Consider the following 17,539-nt stretch of genomic DNA (forward strand, 5'->3'; position numbering starts at 1 on the left):
CTTGCACTCTGTTTCACCTCAGATAATGTCCCAATTCCTAACAGTTGAACGTTTACCTCCTGAAGAGGCCAAGTTGGATGCCAAAATTCTGGTGCAATTATGGTAACGTCCGCACCTGTGTCTACCAGACCAGACAACAAAACATCATTTATTTTTATCGTTAATTTTGGTCTTTGTTCATTAATAGAAGTTTGCCCAAAAAAATTTCTATATGTTTTCTCCTGAATTTTCTATTCTCTCTGTTTCATCATCCTGAGCAGCATGATTTATTCCAATAGGCATTTGGTTATTTAATCGCTTAGAGCAGGGATTTCCTCTATGGCTGCAGGAAAGGTTTGAACTGGATTTGCAATGGTGGCCTGCACAAGGCCCCCTGGGAGTTTCCCGATGACTGAGGCAGGATTACCCTGTCTGTCCTTTGTTGATCTACATTCGTTGTTCCAGTGTTTTCCCTTACCACACCTTCTGCATACTCCAGAAGGAAGGGGCATTCTGTTGCCATTGTTCCTTGAAGAAACATTGTTTCTCAGAATGACCTGTCTACAGTCCCTTTTCAAATGTCCTTGCGTTCCACATCCAAAACATCTAACATTTCTCAAACCTTTTCAAATTACTTCTCCTACCCACATATCATCATGCTCATCAGCTTCAACATTAACTGTGTCTCTAATCCAATCTTCCAAAGGTGCAGATCTTGCCTTTAATGGCCTGATTATTCTTTTGCATGCTGTATTCGCATTCTCAAAGGCCAAAGATTCAATTATTGCCTTACCAGCTTCTGAATCCGAGACCATTCTTTTTTTTTTTTTCCAGCCCATTGCAAGGCGGTCCTGCAAAAACACACCAGCATTGAGCTTACCAGGATGTGCTCAGGTCTCAAAGATGAACACTCAGGGTAAAAAGGAAACATAGTGTAGGTCAGGTTGTGCCATCCGGTAAATTAATGAGGTGAAATTTCCCCTATGAATTGGCCATCAAATAGCTTTATTTTCAAAGTCTCGTTCAGATTGAAGTTAAGATCCCAAATAGGGTTATCCCTGGGTGAACTTAGAGAGTCAGAACCCAGAAGGCATTTGGAGGCCTGCCTGGCACACAAGAGGCACACGAGTGCTTGTGAACATCTTCAGCCGCCAGCTTTCCCTCAGCCAGACACCCCATGCCTGGCACATGGTTTACATCTCTTGGATGAATGCCGCTTCCTTCCCTTTCTACCTCAGGACCCTCAGGCACCTTTTTAAAATGGACTTAATGCAAGGTCCCACCACACATGGGACGGTGACCATGGATGATCCTCCTGTAGCTGTCCCTGTACCCCAGCCCCATTTCTGACCTGGCTTCATTACACTGAGTTATAACTGACACCCTCCTCCACCGAACGTTTCTATGTGCAAGTATGAACCTCACACGGCACTCTCAGCATGGCTCACGCTAAGCCCATGACGAGAAACGTGTGGGAAATGGACTTGCATCACCTTTGTAAATGACTCAGATTTTTTCCTGGTTCCTCAACTCTTTCCCATGTATTCAAGGCTGCCGTTCGACATAAAATTATGGTTTGGACATCATATAAACATTGTGTTTGTACTGAAGCACATTGACCTTCTCCAATAAGCTGATCCTGGCAAACTTATATTCCTTTATCCCTCCATTGTTTTTCTATGTTTTTAGCCTCATCCTTAAACCAGGTCAGAAATTGAAGTCTCTGGCTGGGTTCCAGAACACCTTGTGCAAGGTCCCGCCAGTCCTGTGGTACAATCCTATTATATGTTGACCAAGAGTTTAACATTTGCTTTACATATGGGGAATGCATGCCATAGGATACTATTGCCTCCTTAAACCTTTTTAAATCCAACATTTCAATTGGAGTCCAAATATTTTGTGTAGCCATTTGATCAGGCATCTGCTGTACGGTTACAGGATAAATTAAGGGTGACTGTGTGAAAACAGGCTTTCTTTCTGTAACCTTATGATCCAGACTTGAAACAACTTCACTGTTAATTTCTTCTGTCTGAATTTTTACAGGTTTAACAAGTTCTTCTAAAGCTGTTATCCTGGCACTTAAATTGACTATCTTTTTAAATATTAAAATGAGGATTAGCATAGTGATAAACTGCATAATTGCACCAATACTAATCTTCTCATATAGTTGTTCCATTGTCAGACTGCCTAAAATTTCGAACAAAAACCAATTATCTTCCAATGTACACATAAAACCCATTTTTTTTTAATGTGGAAAAAAAATTCTCTTTTAGATAGTTTCCTTTAAAATATCTGATATGTTATAACTTACCAAATCTGCATAGAACAGTAGAAATCCGAGGGGATTTTCAAAACAGCCACCTAGTGTCCGAGGTGTAAATCCAGAGAGAGAGAGAGAGAGAGAGGGGGGAGAGAGAGAGAGAGAGAGAGAGAGAGAGAGAGAGAGAGAGAGAGAGAGAGAGAAAGGAAAGAGGGAGAGAGAACGCACAAGAAAGCATAGCCGGCTAAAGCTTAAATACAGCCACGTGTTCCCTCTTGTGCCGAGTCAAGGCTTGGGTCTGGCTTCCTTAAGCTCTGACCACGTGCGTTGGCTTTACAGGCAGGGCCCTGTTGGGCAGGGCAGGTCTGAGTTGTTTGTAGCACCGGCTTTAAGCAAAATGGCTTTAAGCAAGCAGCTCAGTTAGTTCGGCCTGAGGCCAAGCAGACCTAGGTCCAGGCTAGGAAGCCAACCACTCGGACTAGGGGCCACCACTCGGACTAGGAAGCTGACCACCTGGCCTGCTGTCCTTGCAGGAAAGCAGACCTGCCTCCAAGCCAAGCGGTTTTTAATGGATTCTTGTCACGTTGGGCGCCAGATGTAGATGTAACCAACCATCTTATTAAATAAGTAACACAGAAACAATGTAAAAGAGAAAGCCAAGAGGTCAGAGCTCAGAGCTAAAATCTCACCCTTCCTCCTGCTGTGTCCCAGTTTCCCAAAAGAGAGCTATTTCCTTGTCTGTCAGTCGTTTCCAAGTCATTCTGCCTTCTCATTGGTTGTAAACCCAAACACGTGACTGACTCGTCACTGTCTGTATGTACAGCCCTCTAGGTCTTAAAGGCATATGTCTCCAATGCTGGCTGTATCTCTGAACACACAGAGATCTATGGGATTAAAGGCGTGTGCCACCACCGCCATGCTCTTTCTATGGCTCTAATAGCTCTGACCCCTGGGCAACTTTATTTATTCACATACAATCAAAATCACATTTCAGTACAATTAGAATACTACCACAGGTCCCATTTTTAATTGCTGCTCTAACTGTCTGTGCGACTGGTGTTATATTTAGGAAGTGATCTCCGGTGTCAATGCGTTCAAGAGTACTTCCTAATTTCTCTTCTATTAAGTTCAGTGTAACTGGATTTATGTTGAAGTCTTCAATCCACTTCTACTTATGTTTTGTGCATGGTGACATTTATACATCTATTTGTAATCTTCTACATGTTGACGTCCAGTTATGCCAGCACCATTTGTTGAAGATGCTTTCTTTTATTCCATTCTATAGTTTTGGCTTCTTGGTCAAAAATCAGGTGTTAATATGTGCATGGATTAATGTCAGGGTCTTGACTTTGATACCATTGGTCCACATGTTGGGTTTTGTGCCAGTATCAAGCTTTTTTTTTTTTTTTTTATTACTGTAGCTGTTTTTATTACTGTATCAAGTAAAGCTTGAGCTCAGGGATCCTATGCCCCCAGAGGTTTTTCTATTATACAGGATTCTTTTAGCTATGCTGGGTTTTTTGTTTTTCCATATAGTTGAGGATTGTTCTTTCTAAGTCTGTGAAGAATTGTGTTGGGATTTTGATGGGGATTACATTGAATCTGTGGATTGCTTTTGGTTAGATTATCATTTTTACTATGTTAATCCTACCTATCCATGAGCATGGGAGATCTTTCCATTTTCTGATATCTTCTTCAATTTCTTTCTTCAGAGACTTAAAGTTCTTATCATACAGGTCCTTTACTTCCCTTAGTTAGAGTTATTCTGAGATATTTTATATTATCTGTGGCTATTGTAAAGGGTGGTGTTTCTCTGATTTCTTACTCAGCCCACTTATCATTTGTATATAGGAGGACTACTGATTTTTTTGAGTTAATCTTGTATCCTGCCACATTACTGAAGGAATTTATCAGCTGTAGGAGTTCCCTGGTAGAATTTTTGGGTTCACTTACATATACTTTGTCAAAGGCTTTTTCAGCATCCAATGAGATGATCATGTGGGTTTTTTTTTTTTTCAGTTTGTGCATTTGGTGTATTGCATTGACAGATTTTTGTATGTCGAACCATCCTTGCATCCCTGGAATAAAGCCTACTTGGTCATTGTGGATAATTTTTTTGATGTGTTCTTGGATTTGGTTTGTCGATATTTTATTGAATATTTTTGCATCAGTGTTCATGAGGGAGATTGTTCTATAATTCTCTTTCTTTGTTGCATCTTTGTGTGGTTTGGGTATCAGGGTAAATGTAGCCTCATAAAAAGGGTTTGGTAATGTTCTTTCTGTTTCTATTGTGTGGAACAATTTGAAGAGTATTGGTGTTAGCTCTTCTTTGAAAATCTGGTAGAATTCTGTGCTGAAACCATCTAGTCCTGGGCTTTTGTTGGGGAGACTTTTAATGACTGTTTCTATTTTCTTAAGGGTTATTGGTCTATTTACATAATTTATCTGGTTTTGATTTAACTTGACTGTGTGGTACTTATCCAGGAAATTGTCTGGTTCTTTCAGGTTTTCCAGTTTTGTGGAGTACAGGTTTTTGAAGTATGACCTGATGATTGTCTGGATTTCCTAGTTGTCGGTGGTTATGTCTCCCTTTTCATTTCTGATTTTGTTAATTTGGGTGCTCTCTCTCTGCCTTTTGGTTAATTTGGATAGGGGCTTTTCTATTTTGTTGATTTTCTCAAAGAACCAACTCTTTGTTTCATTGATTCTTTGTATTGTTTCTATTTTATTGATTTCAGCTCCCAATTTGAATATTTCCTGGCTTCTATTCCTCCCAGCCGAGTTTTCTTCTTCCTGTTCTAGAGCTTTCAGGTATGCTGTTAAGTCACTGGTGTGAGATTTCTCCATCTTCTTTATGTGGGCATTTAGTGCTGTGAATTTTCCTCTTAGCACTGCTTTTATAGTGTCCCATAAATTTGGGTGTGTTCTATTTTCTTTTACATTGAATTTAAGGAAATCCTTAATTTCTCTCTTTATTTCTTCCTTGAGCCGTTGGTGATTCAATTGGGCATTATTCAGTTTCCATGAGATTGTAGGCTTTCTGTAATTTTTGTTGTTGTTGAAATATAACTTTAATCCATGTGGTCCAGGTCCACTAAAATACAGGAGGTTAATCCATTTTTTTTTTGTATCTGTTGAGATTTGCTTGGTGACTGAGCATGTGGACAGTTTTAGAGAAGATTCTGTGGGGTCCTGAAAAGAAGGTATATTCTTTTGTGTTAATGTGGAATCTTCTGTAGATATCTATTAATTCCATTTGAGTCATGACTTCTGTTAGGTCTCTTATTTCTTTATTATGTTTCTGTCTGGCAGACCTGTCCATGGTGAGTGTGGGGTGTTGAAATTGCCCACTACTAGTATATAGGTTTTGATGTGCAATATAAGCTTTAGTAATGTTTCTTTTACCAATGTGCATGCCCTTTTATTGGGAGCATAAATGTTTATAATTAAGACTTCATCTTGGTGGATCTTCCTGTGATAAATATGTAATGTCCTTCCTGATTTCCTTTGATTCATTTTAGTTTGAAGTCTATTTTATTAGAGATTAGGAAAGCTACACCAGCTTGCTTCTTAAGTCCATTTGTTTGGAAAGTCTTTTCCCATCCTTTTATTCTGAGGTAGTGTCTGTCTTTGAAGTTGAGGTGTGTTTCTTGTATGCAGCTTAAGAATGGATCTTGTTTTCATATCCATTCTCTTAGCCTGTGTCTTTTTATAGGTGAATTGAGACCATTAATAATAATGGATATAATGACCAGTAATTGTTAATTCTTGTTAATTTTGTGGTGGTGTTGTGTGTTTCCCTTCTTTGGCATTTGTTGGTGTGGGATTATCTATTGCCTGTGCTTTCATGGGTGTATCTCACTTCCTCAGGTTGGATTTTTCCTTCTAGTGCTTTCTATAGGGCTAGATTTGTGGATAGGTATTGTTTAAATCTGTTTTTTTATGAAACATTTTGTTTACTCTGTCTATGGTGATTTATAATTTTGTTAGGTATAATAGTCTGGGTTGGCATCCATGGTCTCTTAGTGTCTGCATATCATCTGTCCAGGACCTTCTGGCCTTTAGAGTCTCCATTGAGAAATCAGGTGTTATTCTTATGCATCTGCCTTTATATGTTACTTGGCCTTTTTCCTTTGCAGCTCTTAATATTTTTTCTTTATTCTGTATCTTTATTGGTCTGATTATTATGTGGCGAGGGGACTTTTTTTTTGGTATCCAGTCTATTTGGTGTTCTGTAACCTTCTTGTATCTTTATAGGCATTTCCTTTTTTAGGTTGGGAAAGTTTTCTTCTATGATTTTGCTGAATATATTTTCTGTGCCTTTGAGTTGTTGTTGTTGTTGTGTTGTTGTTGTTGTTGTTGTTGTTGTTGTTGTTGTTGTTCTTCTTCTTCTTCTTCTTCTTCTTCTTCTTCTTCTTCTTTCTTCTTCTATCTCTATTATTCTTAGGTTTGATCTTTTCATGGTGTCCCAAATTTCCAGAATGTTTCATGTTATGACTTTGTTGGCTTTAGCATTTTCTTTGACTGATGAATCTATATCCTCAATGGTATCTCCAATGCCAGAAATTTTCTCTTCCATCTCTTGCATTCTGTTGATTGTGCTTGCATCTGTAGTTCCTGTCCATTTACTCAGATTTTCCATTTCCATCATTCCCTCAGTTTGTGTGTGTGTGTTTATATTTTTTTATTTTACAATACTATTCAGTTTTACATAATAGCCACAGATTCCCTTGTTCTTTCCCTTCCTGTCCCCCTCCCCTTCCTCCCAGCCCACCACCCCATTGCCACCTCCTCCAGATCAAGGTCTTCCCCGAGGACTGGGACTGACCTGATAGACTCAGTCCAGGCAGGTCCAGTCCCCTCCTCCCAGATTGAGCCAAGTGTCCCTGCATAAGTCTCAGGTTTCAAACAGCTAACTCATGCAACGAGCCCAGGACCTGGTACCACTGCCTAGATGCCTCCCAAACAGATCAAGCCAATCAACTGTCTCACCTATTCAGAGGGCCTGATCCAGTTGGGGGTCCCTCAGCCTTTGGTTCATAGTTCATGTGTTTCCATTCATTTGGTTATTTGTCCCTGTGCTTTATCCAACCTTGGTTTCAACAATTCTCACTCATATAAACCCTCCTCTTTCTCACTAATTAGACTCCCAGCACTCCACCCGGGGCCTAGCCGTGGATGTCTGCATCTAGATACCATGAAATAGAGGCAATAAAAGAACAGTTTGTGTGTTTTTTTATTGCCTCTATTTCATTTTTCAAATATTGAACTGTTTCCTTCACATGTTTAATTGCTTTTTCTTGGCTTTTTAAAAGGGATTTATTGATCTCTTTCAAGTTTTCATTTGTTTTTTCCTAGATTTCTTTTAGGGAATTTTTTATTTCCTCTTTAAAAGTCTCTATCATCTTCTTATAGTCATTTTTATGGTTGATTTCTTCTTTTTTTTTCTATGTTGAAATGTTCAGGTCTTGATGGTGCAGAATGACTAGGTTCTTTTTGTGCCATGTTGGTCTTTATGTTGTTGACTGTATTTTTGCACTGGCATCTACCCATCTTTTCCTCCACTCAGTGCAAGCTATTTCTGTGTCTGAGGGAGCCTCTCTTGGTCTGATTGATACTCTTGGTCCAATCATTGCTGATGGACTCGTGTGTCAGGGAGCATTTCTTAATCCAATTGGAGCTAGTGGGCTCTGTCTCAGGGAGCAGCTATTCTCTTGGTGCAGAGTGGGCTTATGACTCAGGTTGTCACTGTTTCCAATCACTGCAGGGTGGGCTTACGGCTCTGGTGGTCACTGGAACTGCAGGGGATGGTTTTCTCGGTGAGGGGGTGGGAAAAGAGGCAGCTGCCTGGTCCCTGGGGCTCCAATGGCTGGGTAGAGGGGCACAGAATGTGCCCCCTGGAGCTTAGGGCCTATAGACCTAGTCTGCCCAGTCTGGAAATGGGGCCTTACTTGTTCCCAATTGATGCAGTGTGTGCTTATGGCTCTGGTGCACACTGGTGTTGCAGGGGATGGTTGTCTTGGTTAGGGGGCAGGGGCTTATATAACAATTTCTAAAAATATAGTAATACTATATACATCACTAAAGTATGTTAAAGATAAAAAGTTAAACATAGTCTTTACATATATCCATCTATCTGTAGTAAGAAAAGATTCTATTCCTCGGCACGCATTTGTGTTCCCCCATGACTAGTAGCAGCTTTCCTCTCAGTTCCAAACTGAGTGTAGGAAGGAAGAATCCCATAGGCAACAAAGCCCACCTATATAAGGGAGATATCACAGTATAAATGCACCTACACTTTCAATGTGAAGTTGATGCATCTGGATTTGAACTCACTTGAGAATTTTTTGAGCCATTCCCAAGCTCAGTAAAGCTGGACAAATATTACCCACCTCATTGCTATGATGTATAAATAAACATATGGTTATAAAAATTTTAATAAGTGAATGAATCTAAAAATGATTACAAATACATACATGTGCTCGCAAAGGAGCTGGCTGTCTTTGTATCTAGAAAATGTTGTGTCCACAGGGAATATTAAGGATACAGTGATGACTCCCTAATTGTCTCTCACCAGAAACTGTGTCTCCTGGGTTTACAAACCTCACTGATAAAGAGGAATCTTTCTCTTACTGCCTTGGAGCTGGTGAAGCAGAAAGTATGGCTCTTCCTCGAGTTAGGCATGGTATCTCTGTGACTTTAAGTCTTTTTGAGGAACATGGATAACAAGTTCATAGAACTGGCAATATTTGAGTATCTCTCCCTGAGCTTGGTAAGGGCAGTATTTGTAGGGTTTTATCCAAGAATAAATCAATCAATCAATCAATCAATCTCTCTCTCTCTCTCTCTCTCTCTCTCTCTCTCTCTCTCTCTCCCCCTCTCTGTGTGTGTGTGTGTTTGTGTGTGTGTGTGTACTTTTTATTTAATTTAATTTATTTTTTAAATAAAAGTTTTAAGAGAGCCGGGCGGTGGTGGCGCACGCCTTTAATCCCAGCACTCGGGAGGCAGAGCCAGGCGGATCTCTGTGAGTTCGAGGCCAGCCTGGGCTACCAAGTGAGTTTCAGGAAAAGGCGCAAAGCTACACAGAGAAACCCTGTCTCGAAAAACAAAAAAAAAAAAAAAAAAAAAAAAAAAAAAAAAAAAAAGTTTTAAGAGATTGTCTATTCATTTTACACACCAACCACAGATTCCCCTGTCCTCCCTCTTTCTACCCCCCAGCCTTTTCTCCTAACCGACCCCCCATTCCCACCTCCTCCAAGGCAAGGTCTCCCATGGAGAGTCAGCAGAGCCTGGTACATTCAGTCTGTGTGTTTTCTGCAGCTCTTGTTCCTTTCTCATTAGCACTGAGAAAATTTAAAGTTAATAGAGCATTATGTAATCTATTTCTGGGTGGGGGTTGTTACCCCTTTCTGTCTATTTAGCATATCCTTTAGAGTTCTGCTTGATCTTTTTATAACTGCTTAGCCTATAGGATTATGTGGTATACCTGTAATATGTTTTATATTGTAACAAGCAAAAAACTGTTTCATTTTAACAGAGACATACGCTGGAGCATTTTCAGTTTCAATTTGTGCAGGTATGCCAATGATGGCCATAACTTCTAGCAAATGCATGATTACAGAATCAGCCTTTTCAGAACTCAGAGCAGTTGCCCTTTGAAATTCTGAATAGATATCAATGGTGCGGTTTAAACATTTCAGTTTTCCAATTCTGCAAAATGAAACACATCCATCTGCCAGATTTCATTCTTCTGAGTACCCTTTGGGTTACATCCTGCTGATAATGGATTCTGATTGTAAAAACAACAAGCAGGGTATTTCCTTATAATTTCCTTATAATTTGTTGCCAGGAGGTTATGGAAAAATCCTTTTTTAAACCTTTACTATTGACATGATGGTTCTTATGAAATTCTGAGGCCTCCAGCACATTTTCTATCAATAGTTTATCAATCTCATCATTACTTTGTGCTAGACATCCTGGCAGATCCATATGGGATTGGATGTGAGTTATATATAAGGGATGATTCCTATTCCTGATTATATCTTGTAACTGAATAAATAACAAAGTTACTTCTGACTCATCAGGGATAAATTCTGCAGTCTCAAATATGTAAGACCAATATTTCTGTATTCTAAGAGTCAGTAACTATGTTGAGAGGTTCTCAAAAATCCATTAATACCAACAGAATAGTGCATAATTCCAATTTTTGAACTGAATTATTAGAACTTTGAACCACTTTACTTAAATTTTCTAATTTGTATCCTGCTTTTCCTTGTTTGTTTGCATCTGTATAAAATATTAGGGCTTTGGATGTTGTTTCTCATACAATGTGAGGCAGGATCCAATCAGCTTTCTTCATAAGTTGAATTCTATCACTTTTGGGATATTTGCTGTTAATCTCTCCCAAAAAATTACTGAAAGCTCTTTGCCAAGGTTCACTTTCTGCTCATAATTCATCAGTGTCGCCCTTAGTTAAAGGTTCTACAATTTCTGCTGGGTCTATTCCTGCTAATTGATGAAGTCTCAATTTTCCTTTTAAAATCAACTCAGAGATCTTTTCCACATAAGCTTTTTAATTTTTTCTCTGTTTATTTGAGAAATATCCATTCCAATATAATATCTTCCCTCTGCATTAAAACTCCTGTAGGAGAATGCTAGAGGGTAAAATAACCAAAATGCAATCAAGCTTTGGATCCACACAATCCACATTTTCTTTTCCTGTATTTTCTTTTCCATCAATGTCAATTCTCTCTCAGCTTCAGATGTTAATTCTCTGGGACTGTTTAAGTCCTTGTCACCTTCTAAGGTTTTGAACAGATTACTGAGTTCATCATTTTTTTTACTCCAATGATGTTCCATAGACTGGAAGTGTCTCTGAATAATCTTTGAGAGTCATTAAGAATCCATCGATATCAGTCCTCGGGGGAGGCTTTGCCCTGGGGGAGGTGGGAATGGGGGTGGGCTGAGGGTAAGGGGATGGGGGGCAGGAGGGGGCAGAGCAAGGGAATCTGTGGCTGATATGTAGAACTGAATGGTATTGTAAAATAAAATAAAAGGAAAAAAAAGAATCCATAATCAATCTCTCCTAATTTGCACCTTTTGGAGTCTAATATTTTGTAGACCTCTTTTATATCCTAAATAATTAATAGAATCTCCCCTTTGTATCTTTTCAGGAGCAATTTGTAATCCCCAACAAGGCAAAAATTTTCTTTACTTCTTCAAACATTCTTTCTATGATATCTGCATTTGAATCTAGCTGATTCTGTGTCTCAGGAAGCCTCTCTTGGTCCAGTGAGAACTGGTAGATTCTGTGTCTCAGGAAGTTACTAAAGAAATAAAGAAATTAAAGACTTCCTAGAGTTCAATGAAAATGATTGTACTACATATCCAAACTTATGGGACACTATGAAACCAGTGCTAAGAGGAAAATTCATAGTGCTAAATGCCCACATAAAGAAGTTGGAGAAATCTCACACTACCGACTTAACAGCACACCTGAAATCACTAGAATAATACAAAGAATCAATAAAACAAAGAGTTGGTTCTTAGAGAAAATCAACAAGATAGACAAGCCCTTATCCAGACTAACCAAAAGGCAGAGAAAGAGAAACAAAATTAACAAAATTTAGAAATGAAAAGGGAGACATAACAACTGACAGTGAGGAAATCCAGAGAATCATGATGTCATACTTCAAAAACCTGTACTCCACAAAATTGGAAAATCTAAAAGAAATGGACAATTTTCTGGATAGGTACCACATACCAACATTAAATCAAGACCAGATAAGCAATTTAAATAGACCAATAACCCCTAAGGAAATAGAAATTGTCATTAAAAGTCTCCCAACCAAAAACAGCCCAAGACCATATGGTTTCAATGCAAAATTCTAACAGATTTTCAAAGAAGAGTTAATACCAGTACTCTTCAAATTGTTCCACACAATAGAAACAGAAGAAACATTACCAAACTTCTTTTAAAGGCTGCAGTTACTCTGATTCCCAAACCACACAAAGATGCAACAAAGAAAGAGAATTACAGACCAATCTCCCTCATGAACATTGATGCAAAAATACTCAATAAAATATTGGCAAACAGACTCCAAGAACACATCAAAAACATTATCTACCATGATCAAGTAGGCTTCATCCCAGAGATACAAGTTTGGTTCAACAAACGAAAGTCTGTCAAAGTAATACACCATATTAAAAAAAAAAACTGAAAGAAATTTCAGCATTACATGCTAAAAAAGCCTTTGACAAAATTCAACAAACCTTCATGACAAAGACCTTGGAGAGATTAGAAATACAGGGAACATACCTAAACATAATAAAGGCAATTTGCAGCAAGCCAACAGCCAACATCAAGTTAAATGGAGAGAAACTCAAAGCGATTCCATCCACTAAAATCAGGAACCAAGACAAGGCTGTCGGCTCTCCCCATATTTATTCAATATAGTACTTGAAGTTCTAGCTAGAGCAACAAGACAGCAAAAAGGAGATCAAATTGGAATGGAAGAAGTCAAACTTTCACTATTTGCAGATAATATGATAGTTTACATAAGTGACTCCAAAAATTCTACTAGGGAACTCCTACAGCTGATAAACTATGGAGGACCACGGGGGTCCAGCCCCTTGATAGTCCCCTCCCAGGGTCCGGAAGGAATCTACAACCAGCTGATAATTAATCTTTGATGAAAAGAAATGAATCTATGTACAGGAATCTCCTTAGTTCACACACTTTATTATTCTGTGACAGTTCTCTCTCTACACAGCTTCTATTCTGCTCTCATGCCTAGCTCCTTTCTTGCCTGATTTCTTTATGTATTTATCTACTGTCCCCTCTAGGTTCTATCTTAATTCCTTCATCTAGTTTTGTCCCTTCTATGTTCTCATCCATCTAGTTCTTTCCCCTATCAGCTCCTCTCCCATCTCCTTCTCTCTCATCTGGCTCTTCCTCATCTTGTTCTTCCCCATCTGGCTCTTCCTCATCTCCCATCTTGCTCCTCTAGTATTCTCTTCTAGCTCTTCAATCTAGTTCTTCCCCATCTCAGTTTGTTCCTCTCAAGTTCTTACCCATCTAGTTGTTCCATTCTCTTTTCTCATCTCTGTCCCGTGCCCTGGAAGTCCCGTATAAAAAAGGGAGGGTGCGAGCTAAATTGTGTAAAGCTATTACTTAACGTCCACCTCACTTAGGCGGTGTTTCCTTGTGGAATTCACCTTAAGTCAGAAGACTTGCATGTGGGCTGTTATCACTGTTAGTCCTTGAAAGTTGGGCGTCAACCTAGGCGGTGTCTCCTGTTAGTCTTTGAAAGTGGCTAAGGGAGATATCTGATTCTAAGAAAACTTCCTGAGGCTGTTCACCAAAGTCCTGGAATTTGTATGTCCAGAGAGTGATCAGTCCACACTGTTAGCCCTTCTCAGGAAAAGTCATTTGGGAAAACTATGGAGGCACACATGATTTTCATAACAGAAGACAGCTGATATATAAGAAGCCAAATAACACCAAAAACTCCTTGGAATCTGGCTTTCTCTGGAGGAATTCCCTGATCCCTCCAGGCAGTGACTTTCATAACCAGCTGAGTTCTTATGATATATTCCTGCAGCCTGCAGCAATAAACACCTTCAGTAACGTGGCAGAATACAAGATTAACTAAAAAAAAAAAATCAATAGCCCTCCTATATACTGTGAGACCAAAATGAGCCATCTTAGAAATAAGACCAAAATGCTTTCACCCTAAAATTAAGGCCTAAGATTTCTCCTTTTGGGAACAGGCCATTAGTTACTGAAACCAGTCAGTTTAGATTCCAGAAACCAGGAAGTGTAAAAGTACAGAGTCACAAGACAGTCACGAGGTAATGCCTGCCAACTATGGAATGTCCTCTCCCTGGTTTCCAGGGTAACTGACCACAGAAATGCCCCCACCTGAGGGTAGCCAATGAGAAATGGTGGTGGGCAACCACTCCCTTAGAAGTAATTTCTAGAAGTCCCTAGAAGAGAGCCAATCAGGGACTTCTAGAAATTAGAATATATGATATAACCTTGTGATTTTTCCCTTTAAAAGCTGAGCTTGCAGACAGGTGGGCACTTCCTCCAGCCTCCACTGCATTGCATGTATTGAGTCCCTGCCTAGGCTTGTATATCCAGAATTGAAACCTTGCTTTTGCATTCTGGCATGGTCGTCTTTGGTGGTCTCTCTGGGAGTCACGATCTGGGCACAACATATACAAATGATAAAAGGGCTGAGAAAGATATCAGAGAAACATCACCCTTTACCATAGCCACAAATAATATAAAATACCTTGGGGTAACTCTAACTAAGCAAGTGAAAGACCTGTATGACAAGAACTTTAGGTCTCTGAAGAAAGAAATTGAAGAAGATATCAGAAAATGGAAAGATCTCCCATGCTCATGGATAGGTAGGATTAATATAATAAAAATGGCAATTTTACCAAAAGCAATCTACAGATTCAATACAATCCCCATCAAAATCCCAACACAATTCTTCACAGACTTGGAAGGAACAATATTCAACTTCATTTGGAAAAACAAAAAACCCAGGGTAGCTAAAAGAATCCTGTTCAACAAAGCCACCTCCGGAGGCATCACCATCACTGACATCAAGTACTACTATAGAACTATAGTAATAAAAACAGCTTGGTATTGGCACAAAATCCAACACATGGACCAATGGAATGGAATTGAAGACCCTGACATTAACCCACACACTTATGAACACTTGATTTTTGACAAAGAAGCCAAAACTGTACAATGGAAAAAAGAAAGCATCTTCAACAAATGGTGCTGGCATAACTGGATGTCAACATGTAGAAGATTGCAAATGGATCCATATCTATTGCCATACACAAAACTCAAGTCTAAGTGGATCAAAGACCTCAATATAAAACCAGTTACAATGAACTTGATAGAAAAGAAAGTAGGAATTAGTCTTGAATGAATTGGCTCAGGAGACCACTTCCTAAATATAACACCAGTAGCACAGACACTGAGAACAACAATTAATAAATGGGACCTCATAAAACTGAGAAGCTTCTGTAAGGCAAAGGACACAGTAAATAAGACAAAATGACAGCTTACAGAATGGGAAAGATTTTCACCAACCCCACATCTGACAGAGGGCTGATCTCAAAAATATATAAAAACCTCAAGAAACTAGGCATCAAAATATCAAACAATCCAATTGAAAATTGGGCTATTGAGCTAAACAGAGAATTCTCAAACGAAGAATTTCAAATGTCCAAAAGACCTTTAAGGAATTATTCAACGTCCTTAATTATCAGGGAAATGCAAATCAAAATGACTCAGAGATATTATCTTATACCTGTCAGAATGACTAAGTTCAAAAGCACTGCAGACAGCTTATGTTGGAGAGGATGTGGAGCAAGGAGAATACTCCTCCACTGTTGGTGAGAGTGAAAACTGGTATAGCCACTTTGGAAATCGGTATGGCAGTTTCTCAGAAAACTGGGAATCAATCTGCCTCAAAATGCAGCTATACCACTCTTGGGCGTATACCTAAGGAATGCTCAATCATACCACAAAGACACATGCTCACCTATGTTCATAGCAGCATTAATCATAATAGCCAGAACCTGGAAACAACCTAGATGCCCCTCAACTGAAGAATGAATTAAGAAAATGTGGTACATATACATAATGGAGTACTACTCAGCAGAGAAAAATAGTGACATCATGAAATTTGTAGGCAAATGAATGGAACTAGAAAATATCCTGAGTGAGGTAATCCAGACTCAGAAGGACAAACATGGTATGTACCCACTCATAAGTGGATACTAGATATAAAGCAAAGGGTAATCAGGCAACAACCCACAACTCCAGAGAAGCTAACTAACAGGGAAGACCCAAAGACACATGGACCACCCTGGGAAGGGGAAATAGATGAGGTCTCCATGCGTAAACTGGGGATGAGGGGTGGGCAATGGAAGATAGGGTTTAGGGAATGAGAGCATAAAGGAATGGGATGGTTGAATTTGAACAGGGAGGGAGGAGAAATGCAATGAAAGATACCATGATAGAGAGAGACATCATGGGGATAGAGAAACCCGGTGCTAGGGAAGTTGCCAGGAATCCCCAAGGATGACCCCAGCCTGGGCTAAAAGCAATAGTGGAGAGGGTGCCTGAACTGAACTGGCTTGCCCCAGAGATCACACCGGTGAATACCCTAACTGTCATCACAGAGCTTTTCTCCAATGACTGATGGAAGCAGATGTAGAGATCCACAGCCAGTCACTAGATAGAGCTCCAGGAGTCCAGCCAAAGAGAGAGAAGAGGGATTCTGTGAGCAAGTGCATGATATCATGATGGAGAAACATGCAGGGATGACCAAAACAAACTAGAGGGAACTCATGAAAGTTGCATCAATGGCTGTGGAGCCTACATGGGACTGGACTAGGCCCTTTGCATGGTGAGACAGTTGTGCAGTTTAATCTGCTTGGGAGGCCCCTTGGCGGTAAGTTCAGAATCCACCTCTGGTGCATGACTGGGCTTTGTGGAGCCCACTACCTATGATGGGACACTTTGTACAGTCTTGAGGCAAGGGGAAGGGTTTGGACTTGCCTCTACTGAATGTGCCTCCATATGGGAGGCCCTGCCTTCTTGTGGGAGGGAGTGGAGGATGGGTTGGGAGGGGAGAAGGGGGGGTTAGGGGGTGGGAGGAGGGAAGAAGGGGATCTTTGGTGTGTAAAATAAATGAAAATTTTTCTTAATAAAAAAAATAATGATCTCTGCATCCAGATCCCTCAGTCATTGAATGGGGTTTCTAGCATGACTATTAAGGTGTTTGGCCATCCCATCACCAGAGTAGTTCAGTTTTGGCTGTCTCTCGACCATTGCCAGAAGTCTATTGTGGGGGTGTCTTTGTGGATTTCTGTGGGCCTCTCTAGCACTTTGTTTCTTCCTTTTCTCATGTGGTCTTCATTTACCATGGTCTCCTATTCCTTGTTCTTTCTCTCTGTTCTTGATCCAGCTGGATCTCCTGCTGTCTTTCTTGGGGTCCTGTTTTCCTGGTAGCCTCCCTGGTGATGTGAGTAGCAGTCCAGTCATCCTTGTTCCACATCTAGTATCCTCCTATGAGTGAGTACATACCATATTTGTCTTTCTGTGTCTGGGTTACCTCACTCAGGATGATTTTTTTTCTAGATCCATCCATTTGCCTGCAAACCTCATGATGTCATTGTTTTTCTCTGCTGAGTAGTATTCCATTGTGTATATGTGCCACAATTTATTTATCCATTTTTCAGTTGAGGGGCATCTAGGTTGTT

Source organism: Peromyscus maniculatus, chromosome 4 (assembly GCF_049852395.1).
Source record: "Peromyscus maniculatus bairdii isolate BWxNUB_F1_BW_parent chromosome 4, HU_Pman_BW_mat_3.1, whole genome shotgun sequence".
Lineage (NCBI taxonomy): Eukaryota > Metazoa > Chordata > Mammalia > Rodentia > Cricetidae > Peromyscus > Peromyscus maniculatus.